The following is a 16,071-nucleotide window of genomic DNA, read 5'->3' as shown; positions in this document are numbered from 1 at the left end:
CCCAGTACTCTTTCCCGCCATGGCAGGGGGTCGGACTAGATGATCTGCTCAGGTCCCTTCTGACCCTAGAAACTATGAAACTATGAAAACATAGCTGATGACAAAGGGAAGGCATTAGAGCTGGAACACAGGTCACACAGATCAACAAGCTCACACTATATTCTACCTGTCCCTGAGAAACTTCTATGTTTGTTTTTTCCCTGTGTGCATGATACTAGTTTGAAGGCACAATTCAAAAGGTTTGAGGAATAGTGTGATGATACAGAACGCAGAGGAGGAGGAGATGAGATGGAAAAAAAGAAAGAGAAAGATGTGTTTTTCTGAACTTGGAGGTCAGGCTAGAAAGAGGATAACAGTTCTCTCTCATGACAACTTGCAGGTTTGAGCTTTCAACATTTATTTTTGTTCCAGATTTCATTTTTGTTCCATATCAGACTGAAAACCAAACATTTTCATTAAAAAACTGTCAGAATTGGGCTAGACACAGACATTTGGGGAGGTTAGATTGTATTACAATGGATACCCAATCTCTCTTACTTTTCCCAGGTGAGGACCTTACTTTAGGGTGCTGAAAGAAACTGAAGACGCTGACACAAGTGACTTTTTGTCATGCAGTTAGCCCCCTGAAGTGCTCTACAGCCATGTCCTGACAGAAGAGCACGGCTGCAGAGTGCTTTAAAAGTGCCCGATTGCATGACAATCTGAACCCCCACTATATGAGGGTCCAGATTAAGGTGCTTCAAAACAGAGCACCTTCATTCACTTCTCTCAGTGCACGCCCCAGAGCAGGGCTGAGCTGAAGTTGCCCAGCTCCACGCCTGATGCTGTCTTCAGGAAAGAGAGGGAAGAGAGACTAGAAATGCTGCTCTCAACTGGAGCTCAATCTGCCACCCCCCGGGACCCAACAGCAAATGTCTGTTGGGTTAGGGGGTTGCTGTAACTCAGAAGTGCCATGATTTGCAGCAGGGAGCTGCATGCCTGTCACTTCCTGTAGATCCCCAGATAGGTTGATCTAAGTGTGAAGTGTACAGAAGTTCAGGAAGGTTAGATCAGTATCAAAATGGCCAATCCAATCTAGGCTAACCATACCTCAGAGGTAGTTTAACTCAGATTAGGTCCAGCAAGACCAATATAACTGTACAGTTCCCAGCACTATCCTGTAGCCCAGTACCAGGCAATTTTTTAGCCCTCTGGCCCCTTCCTCTACCCCCAGATGGATTAGTCCCCCACTGTAGACCAGCCAGCCTCCTCCCTGCCTTATAGCCCATAAAAAAAACCAGTCCCGCGAGCTGCTGCTACTGCCATTTTTACCGGCATTTGCCGGTGCTGAGCGATGATCGATGTAGGTCGGGGTTGGTTCAGTATGGGGTTTGTTCATTTGTGGGGTGGGGTGGGGAGGATGGGGGTGAAAAATAGCCCCTGGTCTGCGGGGGGAGAGAACTGCCTCCCCAACACACCTAACCCACCCTGCAGAGCCAGCAGCTCCCTTAATCCTGCCAAACCTCCCCTGCCCCTGTGGAGCTGCCAGGCCCACATCTGCCTGCCTCTCGCCACAGCTTGACTTACTTCAGTCAGGCTCCTAGTACCAATGAATGCTAGTAAAACTGGCACTAGGAGTGGTCTGTAGGATTGGGAGCAGTTTGGCAGCATTGGGGTGGATCTGGGGGGGTCTGGGGGAGTTTGGCAGGATTGAAAAACCACTCCAATCCTGCCAAGCCCCCACCACTGCTCCCAACCCTCCTTGTTGCTAGGCCCCCCACCAAACCCTCCTGGACCCCCCCAATCCTCCCTGTGGACCTCACTAGCCCCCCTGATTCCTCCTAGCCCCCTTACGGACCCTGCTTGCCCATGGACTCAAGCCCCTCTGCTAACCCTCCCATCCCAACTTACCTTAGATTGGGTGACCATTTTTAACCTGTTTTAACCTCCACCCAAATTTCTCTGAACATCTGTACATCACTGTTTTACAATGGAAAAGATCAGGTTTTTGATTTTGTTCTCCCTTTCTCTTGTCAGTAGTGACTACAGAAAGATAAACTCAGAAACTCTCCAGTGGGTAGCGTAGTTAAGAAGAGGCGTGACTGGAGCACCAGGCTTGGGCAGTGTGAGCAAAAATAGCAGCAGCTACACTGCTGACCTGCCACTGTCACTGGCAACACAGCCACTATGCAGAAGTGTCTAGGCACACCTCTGCTTCCAGTAGAGAACTTTTTTTTGATTCATACATCTCCACAGACCATACTGGCTTGGATGAGTCAGCATATTTAGATGAAAATACATTTAGTTAAAAAAGTTCTAACCAGCTCAAGTTATTAATGCAAGTTTGTAGAAGCTTGTTTTAACTGTTCAAGCAGAAGTTTTCTCTTGCATAGCATTTTTCATTTACATAGGTCTCAGGATGGTTAAAAAAGGAAAGTTAGTGACATTATGCTCCTTGCCATAGGGAAGCAGACACTGGGAAGTGCAATGGCTTCCTGAAAGTCACACAGTAAATTAATGGCAGAGTGAGAAATAGGATCCAGATCACCAGACCAGTAGCCAGGGCCACAGAAAGGTGTCACAGCAAAATTATCACATCTACTGGCCTTAGTGTCACTGAGGCCTGGAAGTACATTGAAGATCACCCCAGAGATACTCCCTCCAGGTCAGAGTTGTGGTACATTGTTAGTTCAGTAACATGAGGAAACTGGCATCACTGCTTCCTGTGCTATATTTGTCCTGTGAATAAGGACTTAATTCCTCAAAGCTTCAAATCAGTACCTTTCACACTAGCGCTCTCTTAAGGAATAAAGATTGAGGACTCGGGATTATATGAGCTTCAGATGAATGCAGGGTGGATTTAATTTAAATCAAATCAATTTAAATAATGATTTTAACCATGACTTAAATCACTGGTCAGGAAGCCTCGATTTAATCATTGCTTTTTACAAAAAGTGCACTCTTGTTGTTTGATATCCTTTATTCACTTAATTTCTTGAAACTTTGCACTCTTACAGAAAGGTAAGGGCTTGACTGTGTGCACACAAACTTGCAGAGATAATAGGGCTGATGGGTGGGTAACCAGGTCTGCTATCTCTCATCTCTATATACTGCTGTTAACAAGGATGTTATCTCTGGAAACAACAAATTCTCCCTATGCCTGAAGAAGGGCGTTTTTTGCCTGGAAGCTTGCATAGAACATTTTTTCCAACTAAATAGCTGGTCTAGTAAAAGATAGCACATCTACCCAAAGAACCTTGTCTGCTTATGATCTCTGGAGTCACAAATCCACAGTTCGATAACTGGAACTAAGCATCACAGAGGTGCTTAATGGGATCTTCTAGACTGAGTACTGAGTCCCAGTGGCTTTCTCTAATCTTTACTAACCTAGAGGAGCCTCTAGGAACCCCATAAGATTGAGCCCCTCATATAATCCATGATCTGTTGACCTATTTATAAAACTTGTAAAAAGGTTTATATTGTCTCAAAAGGAATATATTGTCTCAAATAGTATATAATTAGAAGTTATAAACCGTATTCCATGATGATATCTTTGAGCTTTAACATATCTTAAATTAAAACTATGTTTGTTTTTGTTAAGGCGCTTTTTTAAAAACTTAATAAAAAAATTAAATGAAAAATCATTTAAGTAAAAAAACAAATCCTTTAAAAAAAAAAAAAAAGCATTGATTTTTATCCACCTTGAATGAATGCCAGGTAGGTGGTAAAAATCAACCTGGGATAAATCAGCACTGAATCAATGGGATAAATCAGCATTGAATCTGAATATCTAAACTCACTTTGAGTATATGTATTTACATTTGTATTTCCTGCCAGGAGTGGAATAGAAGTTGTGAGCTGATTGTATGAGCAGGAAGACAAATGTTGCCTTTCATGGACCCAATATGTAGGGATCTACCTGTGAGCAAAAGGGATTTTCATGGGCCCTTGTGGTATGGGCAGCTGATTTTGTGGCTTTTTTATGGTGAGCCTGCCCTTCACTGCTGATTGACCAAGGGGCCCTAGTGGCTCCACCCCTACGACTGATTGGGGAGACGGGCACAGCTACATGATAGGCAGCACTCTTAGCCAATCACCAGAGCAGGGTGAGGGGGGTGGCTGCTCCCCATCTTTGCTGCTCCCCTTCATGCCCCTTCATGCTGGCGGCTCCTTCCTTCCCCCTCCAGTAGGCTGTAAGGCCAGGCTGTAGTGGCCGTGAGGACTGCTGGCTCCCACTGAAGCAGCGTTTTATTTTTAGTACTTTTTTTTTTTTTTTGGTTTCATGGACAATGCCCGATGTCACGGGTTCCATGAAATCTGTGAAATCACGAATTAAGTAGGTCCCAATAATATAATAAGCAAATCTAGAGAAGAGATATTAACTCATTACAGTCTATTGCCTCCAAATCATGGCTGTTTTAGGGCCTAACTTTCAAAACTGCATGTCAATTCCTCTGATGCCCAAGCACACACAGTCGTTGCAACACTCTGAGATCAGGTATCCACAAACAGTCCTATGGGACATTACAACAGGTGATGGAAAACACAGACGTAAGTCTGAGAGAGAAATTCAGCTACAGCATGCACTGAGCCTTACCAATATTATAACAGACTAATACTGTGTATTCAGGGTTCACTATTAACACAACATTTTTTTTGCTTATAATCGGAGGATACCTGATTTTGCAGTTGCTAATATGCAATGGAGCAGGGAAAGACACTGCTATACTTTTCTCCATGTGATTTTTTAGTATGTACCTATGAAGTGTAATGTACATCTCCAAATATTCTTCCAAAAATGAAAGTGAATTAGGACATAACTATGATGATCCTTTAATTCAGTGTGGAACTCATTATGACTATTTCTGTGAAAAATACAAAATGGTTAGGGACAGAAATTACACATCAAATGGTATAAGTGATTGGAAAGTGTTTCAGGTCTGTGACACAACAGAAGTTCAATGCACATAAACTGCTTTCAAAATGCCTGAAACTGGTTTAAGATAAACCTGGATGGACACAGTCTCAGACCTAACTGATTTATGTTAAATTGGCTTATTGAACTTTTGTGCCAGAACCCCTCACAGCCCCCCAGAATTCCAGGATGCTTTATACCTCTCCAGCAAGCCACACCTTGCAGGGTGGGTAGGCTAGCCATGGCCCAAACTGTATGCTCCAGCCGAGCAGGGAGGCATGCTCTAGCACCCCTCAGCTTCTGGCCTGGGCCACCACAAACATGTGGCTGAATTTCCAAAATGAAAAGTGAATATCTGTTCATTTGTTTATCATTTCAATCTATGCAGTTGAGATTAACTTGCGAAGATTGAATTGATTCAGCCTTGGGCTTTGTGACTGTCTATACTTAGCCAACATGCATAATGGAAAGTTGACTGAAAACCCTTTGGGAACCTTATCTGTAGCTGCTCCCACCCCAATTGTGGAATATATGGAGCGAGTACCAAAATCCTTCTGTCACAGGGTTGCTGAGTGACCCTGAGTAGGTCATGATGACTCACAATGTTTCATTTTCTCCATTTTGCCCCCTTCTGTAAGCATGAAATGTGCTTGATAAAATAATGTCTAGTGTTTTACTCTCCATAACGATACATATTTAATATTAAATATCTGTATTATCTAAACCTGCTTAGAATGCAGGACACTATTGACAGCATGTCTATCTCATTATTTTTTCCTGAGGTGCTGTTAGCAGAAGATTTCAGGGGAAAAAGACTAGTGTAACTACAACATAAGAGTCATAAATACAACAGGCTTGCCTCTCCTTTCCCATGTACCACAGTCTTTTGGGTTTAACTCCACTGGCTTCAATAGGCTTTGGATCAAAATATGAAGTAGATGAGCCATCACTCCATTTGACAGTAGTGAATGCCATCCTGTAAGAGCAGGCCCTGTCCAAGGGCAGCCAAGCCCTCCAAAATGTTCAGCCATTGGTGCATTTTGCTAATTGAAGGAGTGTCCCACTTCACAAGTTCTCAGAAAAGGTGGGGACTGGGATAGCTGTGAGGGACTAGCTTGCTGTAAGGAGAAGCCAGGGTGTTGTGCTGGGGGAAAGCCAGAGCAAAAAGTGGTTCTTCTCCTAATATCAGGAGAGGAGAGAGCCTTTGTTTTGTTTTGTCTGTTTTGTTTGAGAGTGAAGCTTATTTTGTAGAGACTCAACCCCCCTGAGGAACTAATAATAGGGCAGAGGGATGAGTGCCTACGCATCCTGATTCCCATCCTACTCGCCAGGAATTTATTATGCAGGGATTCCTTATTTCGAATAATGCTTGAACCACAAGTAGCACCATACCAGGCTTCTGCAAAGGAAAAACAGCTAGTTTTTTTTTTAATGTAGCTCTCAAATACACATCCTTCTCTTACCCCTATAAACTTTAAACCAGTGGTTCTCAACCTTTTTTGTATCAGGATCCATTTGTAAACATTGAAGGCCAGTCCCAACCCAGTGCTCCTTACTCTGCCCCCTGCCCCAGGCCCCAGCCCCCCAGTGTGTGGGGCAGGAGGTCGATGTGCAGGGCAGGAAGGTGTATGGAGGGCATGGGGGGCCCCAAGCAGCCCCTTGTAGGCTAGTACTCTGCCAGCCTGCAAAGGAAAATCCAAGGTTTCCCGTGTTTTTCTCTTTTAACGGAGAATCCATTTTTAAAGTTTGTTCGTGACCCTTTCATATATTCTTGCAACCCACTTTTGGGTTGCAACCCATGGGTTGAGAAACACCTCTTTAAACAATAACACAGTGCTAAAGGCATTGTTCATTTTCTAATCTTCTGAGATGCTGGGATTTCAAAACAGAGAACTCTTTCAAAAATGACTCTATTGCCATCTGGTGGCAAAAGTCAGGAATTGTTCTGAGAGTTTAAAGGAGCAAAGATCCTGCCCTCCCCATACACAAGGAAACATTTTCGGCAGCCAAAGTGCATATCTAACAAAGAAAACCCCATTGCCACAAGAACAGATAAGACAGATTTTAGTAATTCGCAGTTAGATGTTCATTCTTTCATACTGTTCATCTATCTGCATTTTTAAAAAACAAATTTCAGGTTTACTTCCTGGGTTTCTTTTCTGTGACTATTCTGGAGACCAGGTTCACCAAGAGAGAAATTCCAGAGCTGTAAGTACTGTGACGCTGGACTCTTAGGGGTTAAACAAGCAAGTCAGGAGAACTTCCTGCAGGAGGTTTCTGCATCAGTTTTCCCTACAGTGAGTGTTGGGTGAATCTGGACCTATCCCTTTTTTTCTCAGGTAATAGAAATAAGGCATAGCCACTCCCTTGGGGATACTGATCCTGAGAGCAGCAGAGCTGGTAAGAGCATTGCATAACACAAAAAAGGAAGCCGGAAGACTGTGCAGCTGAGTCACTTAAGTGTAACTTTCTTCCTCTCCGCATCTGAGGTTGGTACTGAGTAACAGGAAATTAGTACCATACAACGTCTTTAGCTGAGAAATCTTTACACTATCACTATGTGAAAAAATCAGAGATACCGTACCATGAAACACCCACTACCACTTATTTAGAGTTTAGTTGTAATTTAGCTGTCATAATTTTGTAGCATGCTACCACATATGCTGTTGTTGATTTATCTAAACATTTTTAAAAAAAGCTAACTTAGTTGCATGAAATGTCACTAGAGACTGTGCTGCCACATGTTTGTCAGGAAGTGGGGGAGTAGCCACTGTGGCGTTGTTAAATATAGTCAGTGGGGTGTTCAGATTAGCTACATGAGAATGAACAAAGTCCCACAATGCTTCTCTAGTATTTCAAAAGTAATTATATTAAAAAATCTGCCCCGGGACTCTGAAAGGGGCTGAATTGCAGCTCTGATTTCAGAACCAGAGTTTTGGATTGGGGAATGATAGGCCCAGGATCTAGTCCAAGCTCTTTCAGTAATAAGGACCACCTGTTGCATGGCTCCCTTGTGTTAGTGACAAGCAATGATCCATGTCCTCATCGCTCATTCTGTATTATTACTGATTTCTTCCAATAAAAGTGTTGATAAGGCTTGGCAAAGCCAACATGAATGAAAGCCAGTCTATATAGGTGTCAAATCCCAGAGTGGCAAAAAGTTAGCCTCAACAACAACCAACCAACAAGAAACAACAACTCCATGTATATTGTCTTAAGCGGTTACATTTTTAAAAACTTGTATAACGTCTAAAGCTTTATCTTTCTGGTTTGGAGCCATAACTCTGTGACAGATTTTAACGTTAAGGCTGTTCTTGTGAATTTTTTATACTGTTTTTATTCCTTTAGATAAAGAGGGTTTTATATTTTGGGTTTTTTAAAGTACTTGCCATAGCAACTTGCATGGGTGACTGGTGCCTCCTGAATCTGGGGGGGAGGGGGAGGGGATCCACAGGCGCCGCCGACGGTGGTGGCCCTATCAGAGGGGTCACCAGCCCTGCTGACAACATCAGTATCAGCCATCGGGGGGGCACTGGCCCTGTCAGGGGGGCAAGTACACCTCCATGCACCCACTACTAGTCGCCTATGGCTACTTGCTGTCCCAAATGTCAGTTTTTCCTTTGTTCACGGGGGAGGGGAAGAGATTGTGTATCAAGTTGGAATATTGATTGTTTGCACCTTGTGTAACCATTTATAGTAGCACAGATGACTGGGAAGGTGCAAGATACTGAATCAGAATGGGATGTTTTACATCTCTTTTACACTGGTTTAAACAAGTCCATTAGCTGTGAGTAACAGGAGAGCTGAGCTGTAAGAATGAACATCCTCAGCAGCAACCCAGCAGTTATGGCCAAGGGACAAAAATAGCAAAGATTATCAAGATATTAAACATTTAATTTCCTATATTTGATTGATTCCAACATTTCATATGTGGTATAGTGACTGGGGGAAGAGGGAAGAAGGAAAATTGAAAGCCAGGGGTTCTCTCCCATGTCAATATGTAACACCCTCAATAGCAACTGTGTTCAATAGCACCTGGTTTATTGAACAGGTCACTTCAGACAGCTTGAGACAGTGTCTTTCATAATAAAAAGGTGTGTTTTTATGAGTTATCTAACATGAGCTATCCATCTTGCTTTAAAATCCTAGTGTAGATAAGTTAATATAGTGGTAATTCTAGCTTGGTTCCAAGTCAAGATAAATCCAGGTGGATACAGGGAAGAACTAAACTTTACCTCAACCATCTGCATTGACACAGCCATTGCCTTGGCTTTCCCAAGATTTCAGTAAGATTGTAACTCATTGTAAAAGACCCACCTTCCTGTTAGTGGCAACAACTTGTGTCTTCACTACCAAAACAAGTGGTTTTATCTTGAAGAAATGTCAGAATTGTGGATTGCATGTATTGTAGACACAGTTGAGATAGCTGGAGCACTAGAAGCAGTCTAGCGACAGCAGAATGGAGCTCTGAAGCTGTATCTACATGTTCATATTAATGTGATGCTCCAGAGTTTATTGCCACAGGTATGCTGTTTCCATGTGCGCCTGGGACTGTAGCACATTGAGCTAGGTGAGAGCGGCCCTGGCTGGCAGGAGGCCCCAAGGGTCAGGCTGCCAGCCCAGGACTGCTCCCCCAGGCTCAACATGGTTCAGAGGAGCTGTTTGGGGCATGCGGGTGCTTCAGTGTGGGGCTAGCCAGCAGGCAGCCCCCACACGAATGCACCCTTGTGCTCCAGCCAACTGGGGCAGTGTCTACACGTGCACTGTGATGGAGTTTTTCACTCTGCAGCAGGATAGTAGTACTTGTATTTACAAGTACTACCCTGCTGCTGTGAAAATTAGTTTACTCCAGCCTATAGGGGCAAACAAATAGGTGCCCAGATGTTTACGGTACAGCTAATTAATCTACATTAAATGTGCCCTAAATGGATTTATTTAATATACCAAAAAGCAGCATAAATTACAACGTAATATATTTTATGCTGCAGTGATTATACTGGCTTTTAGTACCTAAGCACACTTGTTCAAAGCTAGTTTGGGTATCTTGTCATGACCTGTAACTAGCCCTGTTATTAAGAAACAGGGTGGCCCCTTTAAATCCAGCACCTTCCAGGCATGGTTGGCTGGCCAAGCACAAGTTAAGGATTGAGTCCTGCTAGCTGGTCAGGTGACAGGAAAGGGACGGCCAGAACCATATAAATTGCAAGTGGAGAAGGCCAGGGGGGCAGCAGAGAGGGAGAGTCTTGATGACTATGGAGCAGCTGCAGTAATCTCTTTGGGAAGAATATGCTGTGCTGTGAGACAGAAGCACAATCATGTAAAGGAAGTGGATACTTTGCCCCTCTTATTATTTATTTTTTTATTATTTTCATTATATGGTATAGGAGCCTGTGGTTTATGTTTGATGTTAAAATGCTAGTGGTTTGTGGCAGAGGCTGTAGGAGACCTCATTAGCGTTGAGGGGTGTTGTGATAGAGGGCTTGAGAACCCCTGCTGCACTAAGGGTGCAATACTAGGGCCATGAGCCCAAAGTTGCTTTAAGGGGAGATAGGAGCTTTGAAGCCAGGTCCTAGTGGATGGACTTAGGCAAAAAGCCCTAACTACAGAAAGAGAGGCAAAGCTGGAGGGGGCTGAGGCCCCAACAGCCTGGCACCACAGGGGTGCAGTGTAGGAGGGCCCATAGGCCTGGTGTTGTAGAGAGTGTGGAATGGAGGGCCTTGAGCCCGAGTGAGTTAGAGAGCTAGAGCCTCAGAGTCAAGCCCTGATTAGTGGGTTTTGATTGATAGACTTAGCTAGAGAGATGGGGGGTAAGCCTGTAGCGGCTGAGACCCCAACATAAAGAGAAATTTTTAACATGCCTGTGCCTCACAGATGTTTTAAGGGGAGGTAGGAGTGTGCATTTTTGCCCGTAAGGCACTAACTCATCATCCAATGGGTGGTGAGCCTGGAGCCTGTCAGAGAACCTGTGGGTCAGCCTCCCTCTTTCTTTAGAACCAAGTAACATCAAGCTGTGGCAGATGAGTAAAAGGGGTGTGTGGGGGGGAACTGGTCCCCAGAGAAGGAAAATCCAGCAAGACTTGGCAGGGGTACAACAACAACAAAAACGCAGCTGAAGATGGGGCCCCTGTCTCACAGCCATATGCAATCTGTAGCAGTCTTACCTGGACAGGGAACACAAATTAGCTATTTCATTGTAAAATCATGAGTAAGACCAGGGAATGGATTTTTTTTTTATCTGTATAATATTATATCCCTAGGTAGGTACTTGGGAAAGCTAAGATAAATGAATTAAAAGTCTGAATTTAAGATGCATTAATTAAGCTGCACTAAATCCCTGTGCATGTGCTCTCATTCAGAAGTAAAATGGCCTTATTTAATTGATATATCTATATTTTTTTAAGTGAACTTTTGTACAGTTTAATTAAGTAAGCTTTAAATTCACACTTAGTTTAATTCAGTTTAGGTTTCCACGTAGACGAGCTGAAATTGAGGATAATCCTTTTGTATCACCTGGGGTTTACTTCAGCTAGCTGCACTGAGGTTTAAATTACTGCCCTGATTCTATTAGGATTTTCTATTGAGAGAGCCACCTCAATTTAAAAACGCATCTTTTTGTGCACTTAAGACTTAGGCACAATCCAAGGCTAACCTTCTTCCCTTCTCAATTAAGAATTGTTTTAGAGCAGAAACCATTAAAAATCAATATGTGAGACCATCCTGGTTTTCTCTGTTTAAATCCCAAATTCTCTGATTAAAACACCCCCAAGATCTGTGGGGTTTTTTTCCACCATTAAAATGTACTGCTACTATATATAGCAGTATCAGTTGAACACTATGTTTTATTGATATGTACAATTTTAAAGCAATTCTGAAATCTCCTGGTGCCTCAAGCTATAATAAAATAAATTCTAAATGTCTATATATTTTGGCATTTGATTTTTGGGTTCTTTATTATGAAAAATCAGAGCTCCCCCTGCCCCCTTTGTTCACCAGCCTGCAGGTCCAGCTGCAGCTGTCTCCTCCACTGATTTTGTTCCTCTGAGCAGCCCTGATACGCCGGTGCCCGGCCCCTGCCCATGCTGTTGTCCCTCGCCCCCAAGCCACTGCCCCCCCAGCCCTGCTGGTGCCCCTCAGTCCCAACCTGCAGCCTGCTGTCTCTGTTGGTGCCCCTGATAGAGCTCCTTAATCTTAAACCTCAGCTCTGATGATGCAGGGACACCTAACCACAATGGCATGGCTGGCACGGGGTTCCCAACAGTGGTGGTGGCAGCACCAAACCTCCCCACCCTGCTCTGTCTTCCCTCACTGGGTCTTGTCGACTGGGCTGTAGAGGCCCCCTGGGGAAAGGCAGCAAGGCAGGGAGTCCTGAGCCCCACAGCAGGCAGCCTGCTTCTTCCCCCTCCCTGTGCACAAATCTGGAGGTGCATGTGTTCCCCCCGACATACTGCCCCTAGTGCCGGACCCATCCCTGGGAATGCGCACAGAGGCAGGGAGCCAGTTGCTCTGCTACCCTCTGGATGAGCCACCCCTCAGACATCCTGTTCCCCCAGCTGGGCCCCACAGCTGCACATTTCTGCCCTGGTCCTGAACCCTGGGCACTGCTCCACCCATCAACCCTGCTCCACTACTTCCCTTACCATGGGGGGCCTCAACCTGTTCTCCTCATTCCACTGTCTTGGCTGTGGCCCTCCTCTCCACAGACTTATCTGCAGGCAGCTGGGGTAGCTGTTTTCCACCACTGCCTGGCTGCATTGCTGGCCATGTACATGTGGTGCTGCCTACATTATGTTCCACCCAGCCCCAAACAGTCCCTTGTGGCTGGAACGCTGCCAGCCTGCAAGGGGAAACCAGTGGCTTCCTGCATTTTTCTCTCTTAAAGGAGAAAATTCACATTTTTTGGTGGCAAATGGAAAAGCCAGCCCCTGATTATCATAGATTCCTCCCAATAAATCCCAGAATGGCAAGAAATCAGATTTGCTTAATAATATTCAATTAACTTTTTTAAATAAAATGAAAAAAATATCCACATGTGGTATTCTTAGCAATTGCTTTTTTGTATTAACTTCTATAACTCCTAGGGCTTTATGACTTCAACTTTGAACTCTAACTCTGTGATGAGTTTTAGTATTAAGGAACTCTTTGTGATTTTTTTTTTCCCTACATTACTACTTATTCCTTTTGTTTAGAGATTTTTGGGGGCCTTTTTTTAAAGTACTGTACTTGAATTTCATACTTCATGTCCCAAATGTCAGGTTTTGTGTGTGGGGGAAGAAAGATTGTGTATTAACTTTGTGCCTAGAAAGTCTAAGCTCTTACTTACACTTTGTGAATGGAAAATAAAGCTTTAGTATGGTGCCCATGTATGGCTTCAGGGGTTAGGGCAGATGGGGTCTAATTTTCACTAAGACAATAATGAGCTCTAATTAGATCTCAACAGGTGCATATGGTGCTGCCCCTGGTGAATAAATCATGTGTGACTTGAAGTGGTCAAGAAGTACCTAACTTAGTTATTCTTTCCAGATTGGAAAAGGAACCTGTGAAAAGCACACTAAACTTCTCAGTGTGCAACACCTGCTCACTATTGCTTCCATCCAGCTGCAAGGCAGCTGGGGGCAGCAGAACAAAAGAGTCCCTACTTGAATACTGTTCCATGATCTCACTATGTCAAGGTTCACTGTAGAAACGCTAACCATGACACATTCTTGTTTTAAAAGGAATTACTGTTGAAGCTCCCACTGTCTTCAGTGTTGCTGGATCTCCTATACATCATCCAATAGTCTGAATTTGAATTGCTTAGGAAGTCAAAAGTAATTTAGTTAAAGCATAATCTTTTTCCCAGGTGGAGGATCAAATCTTGCTCTATAGGTGAGCAGCTACAAAATTCAGATAATTTAAAAGCAGACATAAACTCCTGTATCTTGTCCAGAGAAATGAATAGTAACCTGGACAATGTCCTCTCAGAAGGGTGTCTGAATTTACTGCCTTGCAGCATGATTTGAGGCTTCAATCCACTATAACTTCCGTGCGGACTCCTCAATGCTGAACCCACTCCTGAACAATTTATGTGAAAAGGTGAGAACCCTTCTTGGTTTATGTGAGGCAAAAACCACTGGAGGGAGCCAGAGAACTAAGAAGAACCCCCGACTCCTTTTTTCAGTTAAATGTATTTTTATGCAACAATGGGTCCACATACCAGTGAATTCCCAAACTTATTTTCTCCCACAGCAATAAAGTAACAGGATAAATTGGCAATTATCCAGACCTGTTCTGTAGTTGCAAGCCATTTTATTAATCTCTAGCCTCACCTTAATGCCATCTTTCCATACTTATTTCTTTGTTTACTCCTTTTGTCTAGCTTTTTTATTTGCTGAGTGGCTTTACTGTCTCTTGTCAAAGGCCAGAGCTACTTTAATCTGTTGTATGGATAATCTGCTACATGGGTCACATCACTGATGCATGAGAGCCACTCAGAAGCTTAGCCCCTCTTGTCATGGATGTGATCCAGATATTTATGGAGTTCTCCTTCAAACACTCTTGGGGGTCAAGAAGGAGCATTATCTCCATTTTATAAATGGTAGACTGAGGCACAGAAACTGAGGGCCAGATCCAATAAAATATGTAGGAGGCATTTAGGTACCTAAATCCAAAACTAAAATCCTAAAAAATATGGTTTGGATGCCAAGTTTTCCTGGCACATTTTAATCGGTGAATATTAAATGCATAAAAACAGAAACAGGCCTCGGAGAAAGGACATGAACCCAAGGCTCTCATGCCAAAAGGCCCTTGTCAAGGCTGCAGAATCATGCTTCCTCTTGCTCTCTTTTTATGGCCTAATTAATCTTGAATTCTCTTCTGCACTTTCCTGCTCTTCCCATGCACTTCAAAGGAGTCTAAATGGCTAATACAGCATTCTGGATTCTATTTGAGGGGCTAAATACACATTTGTTAAAGGCATGCAGACTATGGTCTGAAAAGACATGCATTTGCTTAATTGCTTACTCTGAATAATTCTATTCAACTTTGTTTACAGTGCCCAGCATTCAACCTACATATGAATTTTTGCAAGTGTGGGGCTTTAATTGAGCTGTGCGATCTCCAGCAGCTCCACTACAGCTGGGCAGTCATAAAGGCTGCCTTCAAATAGCATTGTCATAGACACTTTGACCACTCTTGAACACCCCTTTTCCTCAAACATACCCTCACGCACGAAAGAGAGCGCCCCCACAAAAGGATGTTTTCATCTTGATAGGTAAAATTTGTTACTACAGACTGAAAGCACAACATAGGTTGCGTGTTGAAAGTGAAGCAGACTTCTAAATCCAGGGCTGTAGTTGAATGTGGCCACACTGTGGTAATATTAAATCAGATATGGGATGGATGCAGGTAACTGGTAAGTAAATTATTGTGTTCACAGTGTTTTATGTCCTTTTAGAGTATTCTGGTTTTAAGAAAGTTATCCCTTATCTGATGAAATCTTGTCACTGAAAAATGAACTGAAATTATGCCTGCTCAGTGTTACCTATTATTTCAGAGCATGTATCTTGCAGTAGGTTGTATGAATTAGCTGGCACAATTCACCAGAGGCAGTCGGAGATGTATGACCCATGTGATTAAAGTGCACTTATCCCACAGCTGTATGTACAGTTTCTTTTTTTATTGCCCAGAGTGGGATATCCCCATCTATTCATGTACCTCCCACACATAGGAGTGACCCTGAACTTCCCTGAAACATTCTAATCAGTCTCCCAGATCCACCACCGCTCTAAAGAGAGCTCGTACATTTTAGAATTACTTCCTTAATGCACATCTGCGCAATTTTTTCTTCCTCTCCCCCACCACCTCCATTTCCTTTTTGCTGCCTACAGCACTGCAAGCCCCCAGAGCATATAAGCAGAGCTGAGAAATCCCTCAAACCCCTTTTCATCTACCCCATGATTCAGCACAGCACTGGCAACACTCATCTTGTGGAGGGCTTTCCACCCTACTTGGTTTTTTTGACCTTTGCATGTATGTAGCTTTACATAGTGGCCTGACACTTTCTTATCATGCAAGTGCCGGTAAATTATTCTGTGCTTAATGGCTGTGGTTAAAACTGTCAGCCTGAAATGCTGAACATCAGGCACTCAAAACTCAAGCTGGGAAAGCGAAGGCCTTTTTATTGACCATCAGACAAACTG

The sequence above is a fragment of the Crocodylus porosus genome, unplaced genomic scaffold (assembly GCF_001723895.1).
Source record: "Crocodylus porosus isolate Cpor-Errol unplaced genomic scaffold, CroPor_comp1, whole genome shotgun sequence".
NCBI lineage: Eukaryota > Metazoa > Chordata > Crocodylia > Crocodylidae > Crocodylus > Crocodylus porosus.
The sequence above is the reverse complement of the archived record's forward strand: the minus strand, read 5'-3'. Positions refer to the sequence as shown.